Source organism: Aythya ferina, assembly GCF_964211825.1.
Source record: "Aythya ferina genome assembly, chromosome: 17".
Taxonomy (NCBI): Eukaryota; Metazoa; Chordata; class Aves; order Anseriformes; family Anatidae; genus Aythya; species Aythya ferina.
The window spans coordinates 2,414,508-2,439,510 of record NC_140316.1 but is presented as its reverse complement, the minus strand read 5'-3'; the positions used below and the strand labels follow the sequence as shown (position 1 = coordinate 2,439,510).

General features: G+C 36.5%; 1 protein-coding gene across 10 annotated transcripts in view; it reads left to right on the top strand.

Moving 5' to 3' along the window:
• The window catches only part of RIMBP2 (RIMS binding protein 2), a 146,876-nt gene that overhangs the window by 30,413 nt on the left and 91,460 nt on the right, over positions 1-25,003 (top strand). For 2 of the 10 annotated variants that reach the window (XM_084491643.1, XM_084491650.1), the window contains exon 1: positions 10,678-10,803. The exons of 6 other annotated variants lie outside the window; for them this stretch is intronic. The gene's annotated coding sequence lies outside the window, so the exon portion shown is untranslated. Of the gene's footprint in view, positions 1-10,677; positions 10,804-23,960; positions 24,010-25,003 lie in introns of those variants that run through there. 2 more of the 10 variants (XM_084491652.1, XM_084491649.1) reach the window with 2 other exon arrangements.

Sequence of the window (25,003 nt, the reverse complement as noted above, 5' to 3'; positions counted from 1 at the left end):
CCTTTGATTGGTTTAGGTCAGCTGCCCTAGTGATGTTTCTCTCCTCACTTTTTGCCCACCCCCTAGGAGGGTTAGAGAAAGGCCCAATGCTGTGCCACTGCTGCTCAGCAGTAGACACAACACTGGTGTGATAACACTGCTGTTCCAGCTACAAGTACAGAGTACGGCACTGTATGGGCTGCTGCCGGGAAAGTTAACATTCCAGCCAGACCCAGTACACTGTTCCAGATTTATTTGGTGTTTCATAGCTCTTTGCATTCTGGAGCGATCAATTCCTGTTTAGCACATCAGAAAACTCAAAAATAATTTACAAATGAAGGTTATAGTAACAATAACTGCTTGCTTCACAGATGGAAAAGGGCAAATTGTATGTTTGGGTTTGCAAAGATTTTGCCTTAATCAAGAAACACCCTGATGAGAGCCTGAAAACAAGTTTTAATAATGATAGAGAGTTTAGGATGGAAAGGAGGCAGGTTAAAAAAATGACTCAGTGTGTGGGGGCTAAAGAAGAAAAAAATGACAAAAATAACAAGAGGATATGGCTATGCTATCTGCAGCATTGCAATAAGGACAGAACATAAAATTAGCTTTTGACTGTCTTCTTTAATGGAAAAAAAAAGAAAAAGATTGAGGAAAAAAAAGATGGATGGATAGATGCTATTACTAGGCATTCAATCTCGTCAGGTCAGTGCAGACCAGCAATTTTCCTTTATGCCCAGTTAAGTGTCAAATACTTAAAAGTTTATATTAGAAACTTCTTAGGAACAAAGACAGTACAGTACCTCTTCTGTCTCCAAGCACATGCCCACCAAGTAAGAAAGATTCTGTGGGTTAATGGAGAATGTTTTAAAACTTTTTGAAATAGTACTATTATTGTAAAAAATATTATTTTTCTGTTAAAATACCAAACATTAAAACCATAGTATTCTGCTATCAGTGTTGATATTGAGCTATTACATATTGATGCTTTTCTGTTTAGATCTCACAAGTTTTTCTTACCATGTGAATGCTTATGTGTTAGTGTAGGTATGGAGTGAATGTTTAGTTAGCAATTCCACTGACATATATTCAGAGGTAATGTATTATACTGAAAAGAAAACTGAGGTTTGCTGCATATGTGCCTTCAAGGGAATTAAGTTTACAAGTATTACCAGAAAGCTGTTTTTAAAAATTATGTCTGATTTAGGAAGTGTGATCAATGGTTTTGTTTGGATTGGAAGACTACTGCCTTTTTATTTGAAACGGTAATTAAATATATATATATATATTTATTTATATATATTTATATAGATGTTGTAGATTAAAATTGGGCTTTCTTGGTCAAAGGATTGAGGTCAGGATTTATATACAGCAGCATAATTTTCAGGGTACGTCTGCAATAGGTTTGAAATGCCAAAAATATTAGCAACAGCAACTACTCTTTAAGCCAGTATGTTTTGGAAACTTCAAGTGCTTAAGTCATCATACCAGATGCAGGCAAAGGCATATACAAGGCTAAATTAATCTTCAAGGAGTGTTCAGAAATGAATTTCAGGTTCATGATGAACAGAAATACATGTAAGATATACATTAGGATCTTTTGGGTCTGATGGAATCAAGGCTCAAACATTAACTCCTAAAAATTGAAATTACTTTTTACTGCAAACTGTGAAAAGTACATCTTCTTTTTCATTAATGAAAAGCATTTACATATGCATATCAGCACTAATCTCATCCTAAGTCCGAAACACAGCACCATAACAGCTATTACGAAGAGAATTAACTCCATCTCAGCCGAAACTAGGACATGTGGATTGTGAAAAAGGAAGGATTGCTTATAGTTCTTGGAGCAGAGGTTAAGGCGAGCCAAATGCACTGAAAGCTTTTGTACTTGCCTTATAGTTTTGCAAGTTGCTTTTTGTTTCTTATTTTATATGCAGTCATAAATGAATGGACATAGCTATAAAGTTGATTAAAGAAAGGACTTAATTAAGGCTTGTAATTAAACTAGTGGAGGAAACTACAATGGAATTGAAACTTCAAAATGAGCCTGTGTGATGTAAGGGCTAATGGTGTTAAAGCTGTAATCTCTATGAAATAATTGATTCTGTAGCCATTAGTCTTTTCTAATAAGATTAAGGGCAAGGTGGTATGATCTTGCTAATTAATTTGTTCTGTACCTTCAAAATATGAAGTAATAGTATAAATCTAGGAATTCTTTGATACACTAGCAAACACTCAAATCATAGGAGAAATAGTAGTATCATCAGAGTATTTCCATATTTTCAGTTGTAATAGGCATGGAGGATAGTATTTAACTTAAAACCAGAATATTAAAACAAACATATGTTGCATGGTTTGAATGGATTTTAAGAGTTAGATTTTCTGGATGGCATTTGAGATGTTTTGTGAGGACTGCTGGTGCCAAACCTGGTATGTGGACCATTTCTAAGATCATTAGTGTAGCACCTTTCAAAATTTTATTTTCATGTTCAAATGAACACTTACCTGTTAGCTCACTTTCACCTTTGAGCTGAAATAAAAATTAAAAAAAAAAAAAAAAAAGGAAAGAATTGCAAGAATACAAAAGTAAATATATATATGTGTGTGTATATATATGTATATGTTCATTGTTTCTGACAGAAACATCAGAACATCACACTGATACAGAGGTTCTGTTATTTTAAAGTAGTCGTGACTTTCTCAGGCAAACACTTCATCTCTCCTTCTCCCCAACTCAGATTTCTCCATGACAGCTCCATGTTTTTAGTGAGCTTTACACTGCCATTGTAAATGCAAACCTATGCAAAAATTATTGGATCACCTGCATTATGTTTCCCCCCTGTATTCTAATCTGACAGAATACATCCCCTCATCTCTTGCAGCCAAGTCCAGGTCTTAGAGTGCAAGGTCAGGGGCACAATGCAACAGATGAGCAAAACTCATTTAGAGTAGAGAAATTCAGTCTGCAATGTTGTGGGAATAACTTCAAAAATTAAATGCAATGCTGTTTTGCTTATTGAGTCCATTGAGTAATAGCAAGTATCTTCTTAAAGGGTAGTAATAATTTCACAAATGATAATTTTTTTTTTCTTCCTCAGGCAGTTATTTTTTGTAATTCCTCAGGGCTTCCTTCTTTGGAGGTAGCAATATTTTAAAAGCCTTTTGATGTTGTAGAAAGCTTACTACCTCTTCTTCTGTCTCTCCCCTGTTACTGTATATATCATTTAAAGTTAACTTCCGTTGTATTCCTGTGTCAGTGGCCATGTAGATCAGCTGATTTGGATAAGGCTTGGTGATAATGAAGAGTTGTAATAAGTTTTTTTTGTTTGCTTTCTTTTTGATTTTTCATTGAAAGGGTTAAAAAACATGCAAAACACATGGAGGATGTTCTTTTTTGGTGGCAAGACTGTACAAAGAGTACAGCATGGGTTGATGTGTGTAATTTAGAAAGGTGGTTGCCTGCAGCCAAATTACTGCCCCATGACCCTGTCAGACCTTCTAAACTACACATGGCCAGGAATAGGCCAGTGACAGGGTAGGAAACAAAGGAAACACACCCAGAAGCTGCAGACAGTTGTGCTGAGAAAATTATAGCATTTAATATTTCCTTGGACTTCGGTTTTGGATCAGTGCTTTGTTCTAGACCTAGGTGGAACTATTGGGATATTCTGGAAGTAGCCATGATATCTTTCAGGTAAGATGAAGTACCCTAGCATTTATTTTTTGTGCTCACAAAGGTGACTTTTTGCACATAATGTTTTGTTAATTTCAATGTCAGAATAGTAATTCGTCATACTTAGTATGCAGACCTTCATCAAATCAAACCGCGGTAATTTCAAATTGTGTTGGCTGACTGCAGTCTATTTTTGGTTTCACTGGCCATAAGCTTCAGTTCTGTGTTTCCTGGTGTTTTGCAAGAACCCCTGGTTTTACATCAGCAATGGTCATTGAACTGCATTTCAGTCAAGGACAAAGTGAACTACGTCTTAGTAAGAAACTTTACATGAAAACAGTTTTCTTTTCACCCAAGTGAAAATCACACAGAATCACAGAATTTCTAGGTTGGAAGAGACCTCAAGATCATCGAGTCCAACCTATAAATAGACATAAATACCATGTCGTTCCATAAGACCCGTGACAGCTGTATGAGCTAGTAGGAGAAGTATGTTATTCCATCAACTTCAGTCTGGATCTGGTCTGGTTCTGAAAATTGGTAATTAATTAAATACATTGTCTCCCTTGGCATATTAGGAGAGGTCCCAGTTGACTGGTGGCTAGCAAACGTGACGCCCATCTACAAGAAGGGCCGGAGGGCAGACCCGGGAAACTACAGGCCTGTCAGTTTGACCTCAGTGCCAGGGAAGCTCATGGAGCAGATTATCTTGAGAGTCATCACGCAGCACTTGCAGGGCAAGCAGGCGATCAGGCCCAGTCAGCATGGGTTTATAAAAGGCAGGTCCTGCTTGACGAACCTGATCTCCTTCTATGACAAAGCGACGCGCTGGGTGGATGAGGGAAAGGCTGTGGCTGTGGTCTACCTTGACTTCAGCAAGGCTTTTGACACCGTCTCCCACAGCATTCTCCTCAAGAAACTGGCTGCTCTTGGCTTGGACTGGCGCACGCTTAGTTGGGTTAGAAACTGGCTGGATAGCTGGGCCCAAAGAGTCGTGGTAAATGGAGTCAAATCCAGTTGGAGGCCAGTCACTAGTGGCATTCCCCAGGGCTCAGTGCTGGGGCCGGTCCTCTTTAATATCTTCATCGATGATCTGGACGAGGGCATTGAGTGCACCCTCAGTAAGTTCGCAGATGACACCAAGTTAGGTTTGTGTGTCGATCTGCTTGAGGGTAGGAAGGCTCTGCAGGAGGATCTGGATAGGCTGCACCGATGGGCTGAGGTCAACTGCATGAAGTTCAACAAGGCCAAGTGCCGGGTCCTGCACCTGGGGCGCAATAACCCCAAGCAGAGCTACAGGCTGGGAGAGGAATGGTTGGAGAGCTGCCAGGCAGAGAAGGACCTGGGAGTATTGGTGGATAGTCGGCTGATAGCCAGCAGTGTGTGCTCAGGTGGCCAAGAAGGCCAACAGCATCCTGGCTTGTATAAGAAGCAGTGTGACCAGCAGGGCTAGGGAGGTGATTGTCCCCCTGTACTCGGCTCTGGTGAGGCCGCACCTCGAGTACTGTGTTCAGTTTTGGGTCCCTCGCTACAAGAAGGACATGGAGGTGCTCGAGAGAGTCCAGAGAAGGGCGACGAAGCTGGTGAGGGGTCTGGAGAACAAGTCCTACGAGAAGCAGCTGAGGGAGCTGGGCTTGTTCAGCCTGGAGAAAAGGAGGCTCAGGGGTGACCTTGTTGCTCTCTACAGATACCTTAAAGGAGGCTGTAGCGAGGTGGGGGTTGGTCTGTTCTCCCACGTGCCTGGTGACAGGTAGAGGGGGAATGGGCTAAAGTTGCGCCAGGGGAGTTTTAGGTTGGATGTTAGGAAGAACTTCCTTACCGAAAGGGTTGTTAGACATTGGAACAGGCTGCCCAGGGAAGTGGTGGAGTCACCATCCCTGGAAGTCTTTAAAAGACGTTTAGATGTAGAGCTTAGCGATATGGTTTAGTGGGGACTGTTAGTGTTAGGTCAGAGGTTGGACTCGATGATCTTGAGGTCTCTTCCAACCTAGAAATTCTGTGATTCTGTGATATATTTTTATCTGCACGCATGCAAAGACCTACATGCAGTGCATTAGATGCATTAGTACATTGTAATACTGCGGGTTTTTTTGTTTGTTTTTTTTTTAATTGATTATTTCTCTGATGGAGGCAGAAGAGAAAGTTCATGTACTAGAAGTAGAGGCAAGTTGGGGGTAATCCTTTAAATTTAAGACAAAAGATTGAAATATGTTTTGTGAAGGGTTTATTAAAATGTCTTACAGTACAAATACAACATTTAAGAACTAGTTCAGCAGATTGATAACTTCATAGTTGTTGATGCTTTGCATCCTGTGTTGATTGAACACTCCTGTCTAACACGTAACATGGCTACTGATTTGTCAATCACAATGCACTGTCATTTGCAATGTAAGATCAAAGGTGATTGCTGTATTATTCTTAATGTATAGTTAGGGACTACAAAGTATGAGACAAGTTGACATCACCTTTCCAATTAAGTTTTGAAACACTGTTTCACAACCCCATCAAATAAGGAATAATAATGTAATTTGGTTTCATAGCTATATTGTCTTCAAATTTGGTAAAGTACTTATAACTCACCAAGCAGAACTGGGTTAGCTGTCATAAAATACATTGGATGTTGTAATCTGCATTAAATAGTGTTGTAGACTCCAACACGACATACAGTTTTAAGGAAACTTTAAAGAAGGCATGACTGTAGAGATGCTTCTTAGAACATCGGTGTTCAGACTTAGACAGCTACCTTTTGCTGACAATTGCTTCTTGCTGATAAAGAATTAAATCTCCAACACACTGTGATAAAAATTCACTTTGTGCTGCGCCTTTTTATATCAATAATTTATAACACTGTATTTTGAAGTAGTATAGTAACTAAGCAATGTTGAAGTTGGATATGCCAATGTAGTTTATTTGAGTCACCCATTGCTTTTGGCTCTTACTCCATTTTGGGAACTACTCATTCTAAACTGTTACAGCTTCAGAACTGTTGCTTATGACAATGTCTGCTTTCAGTTAATAGGCAATAATAAATCTTATACACTTAATCCCCTTTAGATTATTTCATGAGCAAATATAAGTGAAAGGTTTTGCATAGAGATGGTGTGAGGAAGATGATTAACTTAGTTAAGATCCCTGGAATACTTGGAAAAAGATAAGCTACAAAAACATAACCAAGAAGAGGTTTTTAAATGAGCGCAATAAAGGATAGGAAATGTTGGAAGACAAATTCGTTCTAGGGTTCATGCAGCTGTGAGCTTGCATCTTCGAGGTGGGTGCCCATACAGTATGCTACTACCCAGTGATGCAATCCTTGCAGCGTTCTATTACTGGCAGGTGTGACTGTGCCTCACTTCATTTGGTTATGTTTTTGAGAAATAATGCGATCTCTCAAAAGCAAACTTTGATAAACTCTTAAACCACGTAAAGTGACTTCTCAAAACACTTCCTCCCTTAACAAAATACTCTTGTTATAAAACAGAGTTCTTTAGCAGTCAGCTTGCACCTAAATGAGTCATTCAGATAAACAAGTTCCAGTGAAGATTGAATTACGATCCTATTCAGCTGACACAAAGCAACCACTAGTTCTTCTCAGGAAACTCATGAATAAATGAAAGATCCTGTGCTTCCAGGCCCAAGCCTAACAGAAATGTAAGGATGAGTGCTTTTCAGTATGATTTCCCATGCCCTGGAAGTACAGCCTTGAACTTGCCGTCAGAATTAGATTGGTGCTGATGAAGACATTAGACATTATGTAAGTAAAGACATTTAAACATAGATAGAATTGTGGGGGTATGAGTGGAAGTATGTATCATAAACTCAGAACAATCTGTTAGACAATAACCTTTGATATTTAGCTTGTGCCTAGATGATGCAATTCATATGCCTTCCCATTTCTCATGTGGAGGGGACCTATCCAAAGATACATTTAGATTTTGGTCTTAGTGAAGAATAAGACTTTTAAAAATATTCAAAGCACTTATTTATGCTTATCATCTACTGAGGCCAATGAGTCTGCTTGCAGGATGTTACATTATGGTTTTCTCTGTTACATTATGGTTTTCAGCATGAATTCAGACTCCAGAGACAGTTATGCTACATACCTGTAACAAGAGGAGTGATTCCTCTGAGTATTTTAAGGAGGACAGTTGGAAAGCTTTGGCAAATGCTCACAAGGAAACTTCCTGGGCATAATAAAGAAGCACAGAGATGCTTATGTGAAAATACAGCAATTGCAAGATGAAAGGTGTAACTGTTGGCCATTCAGAGGTGGGAATTGGTAACTGGATAGTTTGCAAGGGCTAGGCACTATTTGCAGGGTGGCGAGAAGCTGTTATTATGTCTCCCTTGTAGATTGCACAGTGCAATGTGCTTGATCCCAGGCACGTTACGCTGTGTGGGCTGTATTTGAGCATTTCTGAAATTATTTCCTGATCTCACTGTGTAACTTGAAATGAAGCTATCTCTGCAAGGATGGGGCTTGTATGAATTTGATTTGCTGAACTTAATCAGCAGATCTTTCAACTTGGATTATTTTAATTTCTAGTTTTTGAAATGCAACCCAAATAAAATTTTATGGAAATGTACCCTACTGCTTTGCAACTGTGGTTGAAACAGCATTTATTTCTAAAACTGTTCTTTGAGAGTTCTGACACCTTTGCACACAGTTATTTTGACTGAATACTGAGAAAGAGGGATGTAAAGGTAGAGCATGTGGTTCAGAGTTGCAAAGTGAGGACAGAGTCAGTTCTTACAGAAATTAACTGCAAAAACAGTGTCTGTTTTCTTTAGGAGCGTGTCTGGTACTGGTATCAACTTGTGGTATCTTCCAATTAAAAAAAAAATACTAAATAAAGTTTAAATTAAATTCTATCAGATGTGCCATGGCAAAGTTTATTAAGAAGACAGTTATTGAAAGGTCAAACAGGGTGCTGAGGACTTCGGATTAGTAAATCTTTTCAGTTGTGGACAGAAAAAAAATCAAATGGATTGGAAACACTGACCTCTGTGAAACACTTAAATGATTTAAAACCATGACTCCCTTTTGCTGAGAGTAGTGTTTATATGGGGCAGTGAATAGTCAGAAAAAAATACTTAATCTCTGTGTTATTAAGTACTTATGGATGTGCTGTAGCTATACAGAGTCTTTTTCTATTTTTAATTATTTTTTATTTTTAAATTTTAATTGTGTCCTGCCTGGAAATTTCATTAAAAAAAACAGGTACTCTCTGAACAGATTAGAATCCCAGCTTAGTAACAAAATGCAATACAAAAGTGTAGAGCAAATGAGCATCTAAGTGTGCTTCAGCTTTATTTCATCATATTAGTGAGAAAAATGTTAAAAAAAAAAATAATAAAAAAAACCTACATTTATATTTCATCTGTTCATTTAATCAGTGCACTTAATAGTGTTGAATAGTCAGCCTTTCTAATGTATGTATGTGATGAGTAATGTGCTGTACATGTTTCAATTCAAGGGATGGCTTGTGAATAGGCCTTTAAATCTACTGTCCAGATGTAGTGCTCAAATATTTGACATTGTGCATCTTTTGGAAGTACTCTATCGAATTGAAATTTTAGAGGGGATTTAACCATACTGCAAGAACAATTTCTTTCTTGTACATATTTGGTATCCTTGCACACAAATCATTCTACCGCTTGATTTATAGTCTTGTAAGCCAGGTCTCATAATATATTTACATATATCTTAACAAATCTGCACGTGATCTTTATGATCCTTATGAAACAGTTACAGCCTATCTATGTGTTACTGTCCATGAAGTGGACGGTCATGCAGGTATGTAGTCAGCAGTGGTATATTCAGATATTTAACGGACCGACTTCTTCTGGCATCAGGTAGAAAAAAATAATTGCATTTCACGGTAGACTTTGCATCAAAGTAATTCATTTGAAATTGCTGCAGTACTGATACTGTTATATTACTTTTAAAATATATTTATTTTTAAAACTTTTCTGAGGAAACAAAATAAAATGCTATGATTCTTGCTGGTTGTAGATAGTATTAAAATTTATTTGAATTCTGGTGTTAGGAGAGAAAGCTAATTTTGCTTGAGAGTGGAACCACTTTGTTTGATCTTATTTGGGGTTATGAATCTAAATTATAAACGTATTAGGATCTTACTCAAAGATCTCTGGGAGTTTTTCCATTGGTTTCAGTGACTTTAGGTTCAGTCCATCTCAATAATTTATGGTCTTATACAGTCATTTTGCAAGTGGTAGTTTGATTGTTGGCAACAACAATGCTAGGCAAAGGATTAAGTATTTCTGAACTACCCCAAACTCAGGATCTTTTAAGGTTCCTCAGAAATATGTGCCACTTCAAATTATATTTCCTTGAAAACAGTGTATTTGAGGTGGTTATTCCCAAACCTGTCTGAAAAAGGAATTTGAGAATGTTGTTATTGCTGACTCCATAAAGCTTTGAAATATCAACCCTAAAGATCCCTCTTTTGGGAGCACTGTGCATTGTGTAAGTGAGCTAACCAAAAGAAACAAACAAGCGAAACAACACAGGCTTTCATGGGTACTTTTGTACAAGCTTTGATTGAACTTGGTTGTAAATACAAAAAGAGATTCTGACAAAGTTGCATACTCTAACGGTAAATATTGGTGGGACTTTTTCTGCTTAGTTCTATACCCCTATGTTTTACAGAGAAGACATTGAAACTGAATTTTTAGTTTTACCCTCTGAAATCTATTTCCTGCAAGGGATGCTATGTAAGGTTTATTTTGAAGGCTTATGTTGGACTTCAGTCTTGTTGCCTGCCCTGACAAAATGTTTATTCAGCAAGCCTGACTTTATTAGTTTCATTTGGCTTCTGTTGTCTGTAATGTATATTTAATCATCACTTTCAAGCAGCTTTCAGGGGAACATATGATGAAAAATATGTTAACGAAACACTGTGTTGTAAGAAAAGTAAGCGCTAGTCAGCTAGTACAAATGCAGTTTAAACAAGCTGGTCACTTGATTTGTTTTGTTTTATTCTACACAGTTTGGAAATGATCCATCATGCCTGCAGCCTGCAACATCACAGAAAACATTTGATCAGGTCCAGTTTTTAGAAGAGACACAGATTTCCAAGTCTGATGTCACCACATTAAATCAAGAGTATCATCACTGGCAGTTCTTAGTGAGTTTTCTCTCTTTTTCTCCCCAGCCTCCTTCCATGAGCACTAACATCAGGGTTGGTTTATTTTGAGGGGGGCATTTGGGAGAAGGAGGGTTTAGCCTCACCATCATTACAGCAGTAAATTCCGTATTGCTTTCTTAAAATATTGTAGATCTGTATTTAGATAATATAAGTAGGTACTTGGGACATAATTTTAAGTATGAAAGGAGAGTTGAACAAATAAAAATGTGATATGAATAGGAATTGCAATATTTTGTTCTGGTTACATGGATACAAAATTGCAGGATTCAATGCTTTATGTGGTTGTGATCAGAACACTCCAATCTGCTTTGTTGTAAACATCCTGACACTTGATTCCTAATGTTACTAGATTTTTCTTGTCAGATTTCTATATGTTTGCAGGTGTTCTAATTTTCAAGCTCCCTTTTGCAGTTAAAAAACAAACAAACAAACAAGCAAACAAAAACAAACAAACAATAGCAGGAGTTCTTTAAATATAGTAACTGTAGGATAATGTTAGTGTACCTGAAGAAAATTTCCAGAGAAGAGTGAAATGTGGCTCAAATTAGGTGATTTGAATTCTTCCTTTTAGATAAAATACTAGTACATAAGTACAAAGACCTTTGAGTACACAAAGGGATAAATCTCTGTTTCTTTTTAAAATCAGAGTTTTAGATGGAACACAATGTTTTATTTTCTATAATTAATAGCTGTTTTATCTACTTTTGCTTTTATTACATGAAGGAGTTTGCTTCTTTTCAGAATGTAAAACTATAGAGTGTGATTATTTTCTGTTTTTGTTTGTTTGTTGATGGTAGTGAAAAAAAATATTGTGAAGAACACACGCTTTCTGAAATTTTTGGAGGAAATGCATTGAACTAGTTGTCTTGAATTGAATTTTGTAGTCAATTTTCAGCAGTAAGTGCAGCTCTGTGAGTAGAGGAGACCTATTGTGTACAGGGTTATCATCTAAAAACTTGTGAGTTGCCTGAGATAGCTAAGCCATAATTTCACAGTTGTTCTTTTCACAGAAGTGCATGCTTAATCAAGCTACTTCTCCCCCCTGCCCAACACAGCATTATTTTTAGCACAGATCAGTGCCTCATGCAGTTCCCTCTGCAGCTGCAGAAACAGTTGTAATGGCACAGTTGAGAAGTGTGGCATGCCTAGGGGGAGTGAGCAATGCCAGGTGTTTGGTGCTCATGCTACTGGCTGCAGAAAAAAATCCTAGCACTTAATAGTGCATGCTAACACTAACGCAGACACATAAGAATCCTATTTGAACTTCTAGAATCGGAGGTACTTTGTTTTATCCATCACTTTGGAAATGCTGACAAAAAACCACAACTGACACTCAATTCAATAACAATGTAGTGTAACAAAAACTGTTGGTAAATTTAGATCTCTACAATAACTTTGTTTATTGATTAGTACAAGTGGAAGGAGAACAGTTGTTTCTGAATGTAAAGAAATGTTGAAACTTTGTGATTTGGAAAGAAAACATCTTTCTGTTGTCTGTTAGAGCTTTGCTTTTTTCTAACAGCTAAAAAAAAAAAAAAACAGCAGTAAAAACTTACTCTTTCTTTATCAAGAGTAAAGCATCAGAAATGTGTTTAGACCTACTAGTTCAAGATGAACTTGCATAGTTTACATCATTTCCGTTTGAGCTTGGAATTACTTGGAACAGAGTAAACTGAAAGTTCCAAAACTTCCATTAAGGTATATACTTAAGGGCTTTGTTTCTCAACCTAATGCATATGGATTTATTTTTTTTTAAATATCCTTTTCAAATGAGATATAATAACATTATTCTCCAGTGATAAGCCAACTATATGCCTTAAAATTCAGTTTACAAAGCAGAACATCAAAATTGAAATGTGTTCCCTAGATCTCTAGATCTTTATGTCCCAGCATTGGCAACAATTGCTCTGAATTCTTCCCCAAGATAGAGATGATTTTATTAGTCTTGAGTCTTTATCTCAGCAAGTATGTTTAGTATGATGGTGCTTCTTTGAGTGGTATATAAGTAATGATTGGCTCGGGCATGTTTTGCCCAAAACTAGAGGGCCATGTGTTCAGGGATGATGTAGTGAGTTTATTACTTTTCTAAAAATGTAATGGGTGACTACAGAGAATATGGAACCAACCTCTTTGTGGAGATACACAGTGAAAGCAGAAGAGGCAATAAACACAGCCTGCAGCGAGGGAAATTCTTATTAGATCTAAGGAAAACATTCTTTAAACAAGGTTGGGCAAACACCAGGACAATTTGCTGAGAGGTTGTGTCCAGACTATGAGTCCTTCAGACCTTTCAGGACTGACAGGTGTTACAAAAAATAAGATACTATGATTTATTTTCTAATGATGATGAGTTCTGAGGAGCATACATACTAGTCAGTTACTTGAACCACAGCTCTTGGTGACTGAGTTATGTTATTCATATATAGATGTACTCATCTCCAAAGGACTTTGCAACTACTAAATAACACAATAATTTAAAGAAAGTTCAAAAAAGGATACCATTTTTAAACCTAATGTTCTCACCTTCTTACATTTTATCTCACTCAACTGAAGGTAAAGGCTTGAAGCTTTGCTCTAAGAGCCTGATATTTGAAGTTTGCAGTTCTAAATTTGGTGGTGGATTTATCCATTTGAAGGATATGAGTTTGATTGCATCAGAAGTAATTATATTTAATATGACAAGAGAAAAGTGCATAAATGTGATATTTTGAACAGCTGTTAATACCATCTTTGCGTCTCTGCTTCTGAAAAGAATAATTACATAGCTGTGGTATGAGCTGAATATTAAGGTTTGGTGAAAGGCACTTCTGCCTTTCATTTCACTAAAAATTGAAGTCAATCTTTTAACAGCACATGTAGTTCTACAAACAGAAGGCATTTGAAAAATTAGGTGGTTATTTGTAGACCCAGACCCAATGCACTTACAAAAGACCAGCTTGAGCAAAAAACTGGATACCACTGCAATTAGTGGGAATTCTGCTGTTAATTTCAGTCACACCAATAACTCATGCTTTCAGGAAGCATAAAGCTGTGTTGTAGAACAGAAAGCAGTGGCTTGGATTAGGGTCTGCAGAATAGAATAGAGAAATGGTTTCTCAGCAGCTCATTTCAGTCCAAAATAGACTGTCTTTGAGCCCACTTAAATCTACTCTTGCTGCTTCGGTTTGTCAATATTTAGAGGCAACACAAGAAATCTAAATGGACACTGCAGTTTGCAGCCTTCTGGATAAAGGGTAAACGCTGGATGCTTAAAACCAGCCTCTTTTTTAAAACATTGTGTCCTTTGAGTTATCGTAGTGTGGATAGTGAGAGCACTAGATACCCTGATGCCAGGATTAGGATTTCCTAAAAAAAATATATTAAGGTTTCTTTCATAGTGTAGTTACAATATTTTGAGGGCTAATTTTAACTTGTGTTCACTTTTATTCACTTTTTTAATGATTTGCTGCAGCTATATCAGGAACCATAAATGGTAGTTATTTATACCAAAAATATTTTCAGAAGAAATAAGTGCAGTTCTTCATTCTGGTACTGTAAGTTTAAGCAGTGGCTTCACTGCTAGAAGAAAATCCTGTATTTTAGTAAATAGAGGCCAAATTTTTTATCTACAGACAAATGTTCCCTTCGTCTTCTGTCATTAGCTTTCTGCGTATATAAATATAACAGACTTGCACCAGTTACCTGTGAGTTACCAGGCAACAGCAGCATTTGACACTGCCTGCAGCTGCAGTGAATGACGTGCAGCTCCCTGATTGTAAATTAAAGTGCTCTGAATTTTGAACTATGGCTGATAAAAAGGATATTAGTGCAAGTACAATGCCAATTTCACCATAGTAGCAACAAGTCAGCAGAGTTTCCATAACAACATCAGTTTGTTGCAATATCACCCTTTAGCACATGTTCATGGTGGAAAAATTGTAATTGCTTTAGTCTTTTGCAATATGTAGTTTTCTCTGAACTACATGCTGCATGCCATGTAAGCCTTTTTACCTCTTTACTAGAGCAGGAAACTGCTATGCTTCTGAAAAATTTGCTCAGTTGTTCACTGAGGTCAGTACTAGATGTGTATCATACTAAGCAAAAACTGGGCTGAAATAAAAACATAAATTTTTTTGAATTCATAAATATTTTGAGCATTTCTTGCTTTCCAAAGGTGGTTTGTAGTCTCTTAATGATGGCAGAGTAATGAGGTTGGGTATTAATGCAATAATAAAAATTGTGAATGCTTCTAATATGATACTTCAGCTCAGCCTAGCTGCCTGGAAATTTTTAAGGTTACTTGTCATTCCTGTGCCCTGTATGTATGGGTTGGTTGGTTTGTTTGTTTTAGCAATGAGAACACTAATATTCATGGTCAAGTGCCGTAGATGGATTTTGATGGAAGCTGCAGTTAAACATGATGAATTTAAATTTTTATAATTTGGGGTCTCTTCTGAGCATTTTTATATGGCACTGGGAGTGCCTATGAGCTATTTTAAGAGTTTATTTTCATTTACCATTCCATCATTAATATCTTTCTTCGTATCAGTTAAATTAGTTATATAACTTTCCATTTATGATGATATTTTCTAGATTAACGATTTCCTCTGCAAATGTAAATTTGGTTATGATTTTGTTGATACAGTGATAGTATAATAGAAGTCTTTCCTATCTTCAGGCTGTGAAGAGAACAAAAAATAGATCTTAATGTGGTTTTAAAAAACATTATTTCTAATCAGTGTTCAAGCAGCTTGTCATGTTCGTGAATGAATGAAATCAGGAAAAGGCATTTAAAGCCCCAGACTGTGAGACTTGCTTTCCTAGAACATAGTATTCCTCGTACCTCAGTTTAAAAAGATTGTTGACTCAAATATGACCTTCTATTAAAAACATTCTTGTAACTGAGTTTCCATCTTTTCCTTTGTGGTGGACTAATAAGAGCCATCATCAGGGTAGGTCAGGAAGGGCACCAGGTAGGAGCAGGTACACTCAAACACTGATGCTGTGGTTGATGCCTGGATTATGTGCATGATGGCAGCTTTTAAGAAAGCTCTGGGGAGAGGGGTCCTGCTCATATGTTCAAAAGGGGAGCAGAGGAGAGACAGGCCTTTATCGAACTCAGGGCAGTCTTGCTTATTGGTGGATGCAATGCTGTCTTGCTATGATTCTGGAAAAACAAAACAAAACAAAACACACCTTGTATTTTTCAAGTACTATAGGTCTATAGTTGTTTCTCTAATGAATACTTCCATTAATCCTGTTACATCATAAAATTCACACGTAAGGCCTTCTAATGGCCTGTAGTGTATGTGATATGCTCATAATCAGGTTCTCAGTTTAAAAAGTAGACTTTTGGTTTTCATGACTACAGATTTAGGAGATATCTCAACATGATCTGAGTGTAATGGATGCAGTGAATCCAGTCTAAACATACAAGAGAAATGAAATGTTCTTATCCCTACTTCTCTGTCAGGACCAGAACAAATGAGCCAATTAATGTCTAAAGAAAGCACAAGGAAAGAGTCAGGAACTGAGCGCAGATTTTCAGATTCTCAGGTAGTGCTTTAAGGGCATGATTTTTCTTTTTTCATTTTGTATTCTGTCATTTAAATGCATCCAGCAAACAACCAACTTTGAAAACATTCAAAGGTTCAGTTTACCCTAGAACAATTATTTTCTAAGCATGGAATGTAAATTCATGAGTCAGTGTATAGATATCTTTTTAAATCTGAATGCTCAATGCTGTCTGAAAAGACAACATCTGTGTAAGTCTAGGTATATGTTATCTTTCTCCTAAATGTACTGCCCATTGTCACAGTCCCAGCATCCTTCTAAATTGCCTTAACAGATGTAATACTTGTATCTCACAAGAAAACTAAAGAATCTGAATGCTTTATCAGTGACAGCAAAACAAAAGGCATATGGAGCAAGGTGATTTATTACTTCATTTTTCTGAAATGCCTAAGATGAAATTTTTTGCTTATACTTCTTCCTGTCGTAATTACATTTACCTCTTGTTTAATCATCTTTAAAAAAAAAAAAAATAGTACATCTGAGGAGAGAACATGATTTAATTAACTTGTGTCTTAATGAATCAAACTGCAGAATTTTGTAGTAGCTTCATTTGCAAGGCTTCTTGTTCAGTAAATAATTGGAAGACAAAGTATTCAAGTGATATTAAAAAAATAAAAGCCTTAAATGTAAACCACATACTAGTAATAGTGCAAGGAAGATACAGCTTTATTTGTATGAATAATTGAATTGCTCTCTAATAGCATATACATGTGGAATAGATCGTGATTTGAACAAACTTTTCAATTTGTGTTCTGGGAAAGTACTAGTGATTAGATGGGAAGCAAGAAGGCTCCTTGAAGCTGCCAGGTTTGCTTTTCACTAGCTAAAAACCACCAGAAATGTTGGATCAAAAATCCAGAGTTAACATCAATGCTGTATAAAGTTTGTAGCACTTTGGAAAGACAGCACAGCTGGGAGAAAGATATTCTAAATTAAATCTTTCTGAATATGGATATTAGTCTATGATGAGTCCATGGCTTGGTGGTATACATCAGAGATACAAGGCATATTTGGGGAAAAGTGTATTTAATGTCAAGAATATATATAAAACTGTATTTCTGGGCTTTCTTCTTTCATCAAACATACCAGAAAAACTGAGCTGTGTGAACGAGATCATATTAGTGTTATCATATTAGTATTAGTGCTAAAGTTTGTAAATTCCAGTCTCAACCTGTACTTCACAGTTAGGCATATTTCATATGCACCCATTCTGTACTTGCATCTACATTTGAAGATCTTAGTACAGATCCCAAATACAAAAGGTGCTTTACTGAAAATGTTGATTTAAAATTGACAGGGCAAGTTATGTTTATGTTGAGATCAAAAGTGACTACATAACTACAAACTACAGTCCCAGAATTTTTTATTCTTACAGTAAATTAAGCTGAAGTTAAAACTGAAAGTGCTGTAGTACTCCACTTAGTACTCCAGCAAGTGTTCCTGCAACTTGGAATATTTTCTTTATACTGGGAGATAGCACAAGTTTGTTTTTCAGTATGAAGAACTGTGAAGAGATTGAATTTGGGAACTGGACATGATGGGTTTACTAAAGGCAGAGAAACTTTGTCCTGGTTAAATGTCTTTGTGACTGCATCTATGACTTGAAGCAGCTGTTGTGATTCCACCTGCCAAAGAAGCCTTTCATGTCTGTTTCTAATTCATTGAGTGTATAAGTGTCTTCAGACAATTGAAAACTTTCTGTGCACACTGGCAGTGTGCAATAATGCTATTTTGTCAGAGACATGTGAAAGTATATGCAATGCTTTAGTTATTTACTGCTGTAAATAATTGGCACAAACAATTATGCTGATGTCACAGCTCAGAAAGTACTTTGCAAGTGTTAGATTTTGCAGAACAGGGCTCTCCTTGTATGTATGGCTCTAGCTGATCTGTGTAAATATGTTCTAACTGTATATAATCTGTGTAAAGACATGCTAACAAGTGTGGAGGTGTGCCGTCAGCCTTAACTTCTACTGCCACATTGGGAGAGAGGCACTCACCATCATCTCTGTGCTGGACTGTGAGCAGGTTGAATAACATTCAGCAGGATCCTCTGTATAAATGCCCACATTTCATCTCCTGTCTCATGTCTCATTGGGGAATATGTACATGTAGTGGTGCACCATCTTATTTTATTCTTGGGGGGGGGGGAGGGACGGGGGGGGGGGGGGGGACGGGCAGTGGAAGAGATTAACTACATTGGTTAAAACAAAGAACCAAACAAACCCACACCTGTTTTGAAGCAGGCATTGCTTGGGATATTCTGTCATACTCTTTCCACATGCACAAAGCTGTCTGTAAAGTACCTGTATTGCTCTTGAAGAAATCTTGACGTGTGATTTTCTGTATTTTGGAGACGGGATGTTGCAATATAAGCGCCTATAAGAATTTCACTGCAAAGTTGATGTACTGGTTAAGCTTTTTCTTTCTTTAAAAAGTAATAGTTTCAGATATGTTCAACCCATTAATTCATTGTTACCTGAGAGGCAGTGGGTGGACAAGAGAAATGAGTCGTGCTCAACATAGCAAGGAGATAATGAGGTATAGAAATAATTAGCAATACATTTTAAAAATATGCTCATACAGAGCCAAAAGCATCTTGGTGTAAATGCATGGTCTCAAGCATGTAATGGAGACTACTCGTTTGAGCAAGGAAAATATGAAAAAAAAAATTTAACTCTTTCTCTGTGTGGCTGTTAAGAATTCATAAAATGTTAAACGTCATAAAGGAACAGAATATGATTCACAGCAAAGCTCATTACATTAAGACCACTAGTGAATGTGTTTTGAAACTTGTTTGAATTGTTTCCTTCTGTAGCAATAGATGGTGTGTTTTGTATATTTGCCACGATGATGTGCAGATCATATATATAACTATATATTCAACTAATTCCATAAATAAATAAATTAATAAAAATCTTAACCTGTATAAAAAATGAATACAAACATGAAATGTGCTCTGCCCCTACCAACTGTATAATTTCAGTTGACAGAAGATAAAATGCAATTCTAGGCACAGGCCAGTCTTCCAAAGAAGACTAGGGAATTAATTTCAATGGGAAATTAATTTCCATCTCCTCCAAAAATCCAAGGCTAGTATTATTTAAGATATTTTTTCATTTAGATAAGAAAACAGCTATATAATTGAATATCCATTAAGAGCAGGATAACCCAGTATCTTTTTACTAACAGTTCCCGGATTCCTGATAGGCAGGCAGGATTGTACTTGCAAAATGGGAAGAGGGTGTCTGAGGAAGCTATTAGACTTGCAGTTATCATCGCACAATGAAGCACATTTCTGGCCCCATCACTCTGTTGTGTTCATGTAGTTGTATGACTAGGCATGTAATTCTACTCAAGTATTCTGTCAGGGCTAACTTTGCTATTTCAAAATCCTGGGGTTTTGTCCGTTTATTAATTTCTGTGCTAGCATATTCTTCTCTAGTTGCTAGCTTATTTGTGTGTCATTAAAAAAAGGGCCTTTGTTCTTTAAATTCCTGGTTAAATTTTACTGATTAGGAAGTACTGGTTGTTTGTACAAATATCTATGCCTGGTCTTTCAGATGTGACACTGGTTTGCTGCTCTATATTGTAGGTTAAATGAGTAAATGCCAAAATGAAAATTTCCAATGTTTTGGCCACATTGCTAATAAATTATATATGAATCTTAATAAATATTAATGATGAAGCTGACAGTTATGCATCCCTCTTGGGTAAATTAGGTCTGATCTTAGTGAACCTCTTCAGGAAATCTGTGTCATTTCTGATGGGACACATGACAAATGAAAAACACTTGCTTTCAGAGGAGGAGTACCAACTAAAACCTAGTAACATTACCTCAGTTCTTTATAAGATAAAATCAATGTATTCATTTAACTACACACTGAAGATGCACATCCTGGCCTTAGAGTGATGTGTAATGCTGAACTTACATTTGTTTTTGCTATGAAGCAGTTCATGGGCAGCAGGCCAGTCCCAGAAATGCATCATTTTCTTTGATTACTTTCTCTACTAGTTTACATAAGAAGCAAGGCCAAGGACATGAGCAGGGAAAGTCAGACTATGACTTATAGATGTGATACGTATGGTTTTTTTTGTTTCTCTCTTATGGATTTAAATGGAGATGTACTGTAAGGAAGTTGGCCTAGCTCCTGCCCTGACAGTGCCTTGTTTTCTGTGTGGATTAGCAGGGAACTCCAATCTGCAGGGCCATCAGTCTGGCCTCTTTACATCAGTACTGAATCACTGTAAAAAGAAAAACACTGCATGTGATTATCAAAAGCATTTCCATTTATAACACACTGGCAATTCAGCTCTGATACCAGGAAACAGGAGCATTAATATTAAAAGGATGTTGAATGTGAAAATTTGTAAGGTATATAAATGTGGCAATAAAAATATATTTGGCTGTCACTTTATAGAGATGTGAATGTTTAAACTTAGTGTCAATAGGTAGTGTTCCCTTTGCTTAGTCTCTATGTGATAGGTAGACATCAGCAGACATTTGAGACTAGAGTCCAAAGAAGCAGCAATTAGCATATTTTAAAGTTTCCTGCACTGACTGTTTAAATAAATTTGCATTAATAGATGAGACTCTTCCTAACATTCTCTGCATATGAAAGGCTAAAAATAGTTTTATCAGTAGTGCGGTTGCAGTTTTACTAAATTTTAACAGTTTGGGGGAAAGGAAAACACTGTTGAAAGGTTATAATTAATGAGTTATGTGTTGTTGTTTTTTATAAGTATACCAAAATAACATGAAGAAATTGGGACGAGCATGCTATTTTGTGCCTTTGGCATTTTGATGGTGTGCAGCCTAGCTTCCCACTTGAGATGGGGGCGGGCTTTGCCATTGCCTGCTCTTAGTAGCTAGCCCTCTGCAGCTGCTTAGAGGGAATCCATGGTATAAGTTTAAAAGTGATTGCAGAGAAAGAAAATTCAGTTCTGAATTTACAAAGCAAAGTGTTACGGCTACTACTCTCTCCGGCTGAAAGGAAATCCAGCATGGTGCATCCTGCTTTTCTGAGGAAGTGCACACATATTTAAGCTCCTGAAAAGTTTAACAATTACATTCTCAGCCATATTTGGAGGCAGGCCCATGCTTGAAGTTAAGATTAAATGCCATATTTTTTTGCAGTTCATTTATTTGAACAGTTTGGAATAAGATAACCTTGTAACGCATGACCTATAAAATTTAAAACAGTATATGCAGGAACCCTCTTGAACTCAAGTAAGAAAAGCGAAGTTTTATCGCTTCTGAAGAAGTTTTCATGGTGTGAGAAACACATCTTACAGATAACTAAATAAAGCAGTGTTATAGAGCACTCCCTGGAGAATATATGGGAGCAAAGCATTTATTAACAAAATGATGTATCAGAAGTCCAGTGATATATACAGATGTTAAGGAAATCATCCTTAGCTGGTAAATCCATGGAGTGGAGGCAAGGCTTGAGGATTAAACCTTAGTCTTACAAATAAAACCTAATTATACTTTTTCATTAGGATACAGACATGGTAATTTTCTCACAACTTCTCCTTCAAGAATGCATGTAGTCTTACTTAATGAACTTTTATACACTTTTTTAACACTTAATGAAACTTTTCTGGATGTCTGATTCCATGCTGTGGTATGCTAGACAGGCACATTATAGGACTTAGTATTGGTTTATACACTGTATGTAAACTGAGCTGAGAAATAGCTATTATAAGAATTATTAGGAAGGACAAGCTATGGTTTAAAAATTCAGCTTTTTTTTTTTTTTTTTTTTTTTAATTGAGATGCCCTATGCATTATTTATCTCTTCAGCTCACCTGTTGTATACAATCGCTTCTCAAACACCTAACCCACATTATTGTGTTTTTCATGTAGTTCACCATGTCTATGCATTTTGGTTGTATTGTTGTTGTTTGTTCATTTGTTTTAATTTGGTGTGGGTTTTTGTTTGTTTGTTTATTTGTTAATTGAAAATGACAATATCATTCTGATTGTCCTCACCTTTGGTCAAGCTCAGATTTTGACAACGGCATATTAGTTAGCCTAAGTACATGAACTTGCTGTTAGCCAAGTTGTTTATTGACACAAGGAACTCAATGAAGATAAGCTTAGTATTTTTTAGAGTTGTACTAGGTCTTCACTTATGAATGTCATCATTTTTAACCCATGAGTTTCCTTTAACAGTAAAGACAGAATGCACTCTTCCAGCATATGTGCATGTGTCAGTTTTTGATGAAGGTGTAGGGCTGCATAATGGTCATGTCAATGCAATTCTGAAAATATCTAGGTTCATTTTTATGCTTTATGCATGGAAACAGCTATTGTAATTTACCCTTTTGAATTAAGAACCAGAACTTGTGTCCATATTTCTTAAATTCAATATACAGAACATTGTTCCATGTACTGTTCTTACTCTTCTTTAGCGGTATTTTTTAGTATTCTGTTTTGAGAATAGATGAGGGAGAGAAGCTTTGGGGTTCTTTAAAAACAATAACAACAAACAACAGACTTCAGTTCTGCAAAGAAGCATTTGGATGTACTAGTAGCATTGTGTCAGGTGTGAAGTAAATATGGATGGGTGACAGAATGGGAGACATGACAATGTTTCATAATCTTAGGGAAAAAGAAGTGGGTGTGATGGTAGGGTGTTCAAAGCACTTCTAGGAGTTTCTCCCAGGAGATTCTGGCAACCAAAGATTTGCAGAGAATTTGGAATATTTAAGCCTAGCTAAACACTCAATGTGAGAAGCTTATTCTTATTTTTGGAAAGGTTAGAACCTCTGAGATCATTAAAATCTGGCCTTGAAAGCTCAAGAGAATGGTTTTTATGCCACTACTTCTGGCATAACATTTTCAATTTCAGCACTTAGAATTTTATTATTTCTGCAATTGGGTTCTAGCAGAAAACGTGGATTTATTTTTATTTTTAAAGATGATTAAGATCTTTTAAATCTCAAAATTCTAACAAAACAAAACAAAAACAAAACAAAAAAAAGCTCAGTTCATAGCTAATTTTGTCTTAACTGTGATTTTCAAGGTCCTAATCTCTTGTTTCCATTTTCAGCTGTGCTTTTATAGAAAGAACTCTGTAGTCATATTGCCCAGTGTGAGGAGAATTATGAATAGAGTTAAAAGAAGCGTCTCTGTGTAAAAACATTTATTTTTATTAACCATTTTCTATATTTGCACTATGGTTTGAAAAGATGAAACAAAATGTACTAGTCACATGCTGGCCTGTATTTACATGTTAATCTTGGTATTCATACAAGCACAGTTTCTCTTGGAGATTTAGCTGTAAGAGGAGGAAAGAGTCAAATATGTGCACTGAACTTCAAATCCATGAACTATAACTTTGTAATGTGAGTGGTAAGCTTGCTAGGTGGAGTTCCTGATTATATATTGAGAGGGATCTTGGATTTGCTGGATGATGATTATATTAGGGCTCTCTGAAACCTGTCGTTAGATACAGCAGGCTCTGCGGCAATGTTAGGCTCCAGAGCTCCCTACCGATTTTATAGCAAACTTGATTAAGCCATTAAATTGCAGATCATTGCTGACAGTAAATTAATTCTTAATCTGAGTCCTGTTCTGCACTACATCAGGAGACTTTTGCCAGGAGGCCAGTGGCTTGAAAATGGGTAATTAAATTCTGCTGTAAATATATTTTTTATCTATCCTTCTGCTTTCTGGAGCTGGCAAACAAGTGGGAGCCATTAATTAATAATTGTAATGTGGTTTAGGGGTTTAAGCCCTGCTCCTGTCAGATTCTGAAATGTAAACCAAGGCTATGAAGTGGGGTGTAAGTATGAGATGAAGAAAGCTGACAAAAATGTATTCATAAGAGATTTTTTTAATTATTATTATTTCTCTGTAAAAACTATTGTATACTTTGCAAATTTGGCAATGCTTGTGGGGATGTTTAAACAGCATTACTGGCTGGCTGTCTTTAGCTGTGTGTCAATGTGAATTATATTCAAGGTGTCTCTTGGCAACCTAATGGCACTAGCCATAGCAGTGTTGTGGCTCGTGTACTCTTGTGGCTAAAACTGCAGGCAGAACTGAGTTTTTGAAAACACACATTTGGAAGTTTTGACAACAAGCATGACTATAGAAGTTATCTGAAATGAGGAGGTCATACAACATGGAAGATACTTGGTAGTGACACCACAAGGAAGATTTCAGCTTTCCAGCAAAAATCATCATAAGAAAAAGAACCATGGTTCCATAAAACATATTGCTGTTGTACTTAACCCACCTTTCATTTCGAAGGTTAATATAGTTCATAAACACAAAACAAAAGTAGGATTAATTTGAATGTCTAGCATATAAAATTGGGTAAGTTAAAATGCAAGTAAGGGAAAAGTCCTAAGAGAAAGCCTCAGAGAGATGAGGAGAGAACATAGGTACAGCTTATCTCTCCTGGACAATATGTTGTATTTAATGATTTACAGTTCCAGTTAAAGATTGTAGAATTGCAAGGTATTTGGCATTTGAGGGAGTAGTAAAACTAAAACAAACTAATTATTTTGAGAGAAAAGCTTTTAAATGGAACAAGTTATTGATAGCTGGCTTTGTACATGAATAAAATGTGTTTACTTCATGAGAGGTGTTTTTTTTTTTGTAATGAGTGTT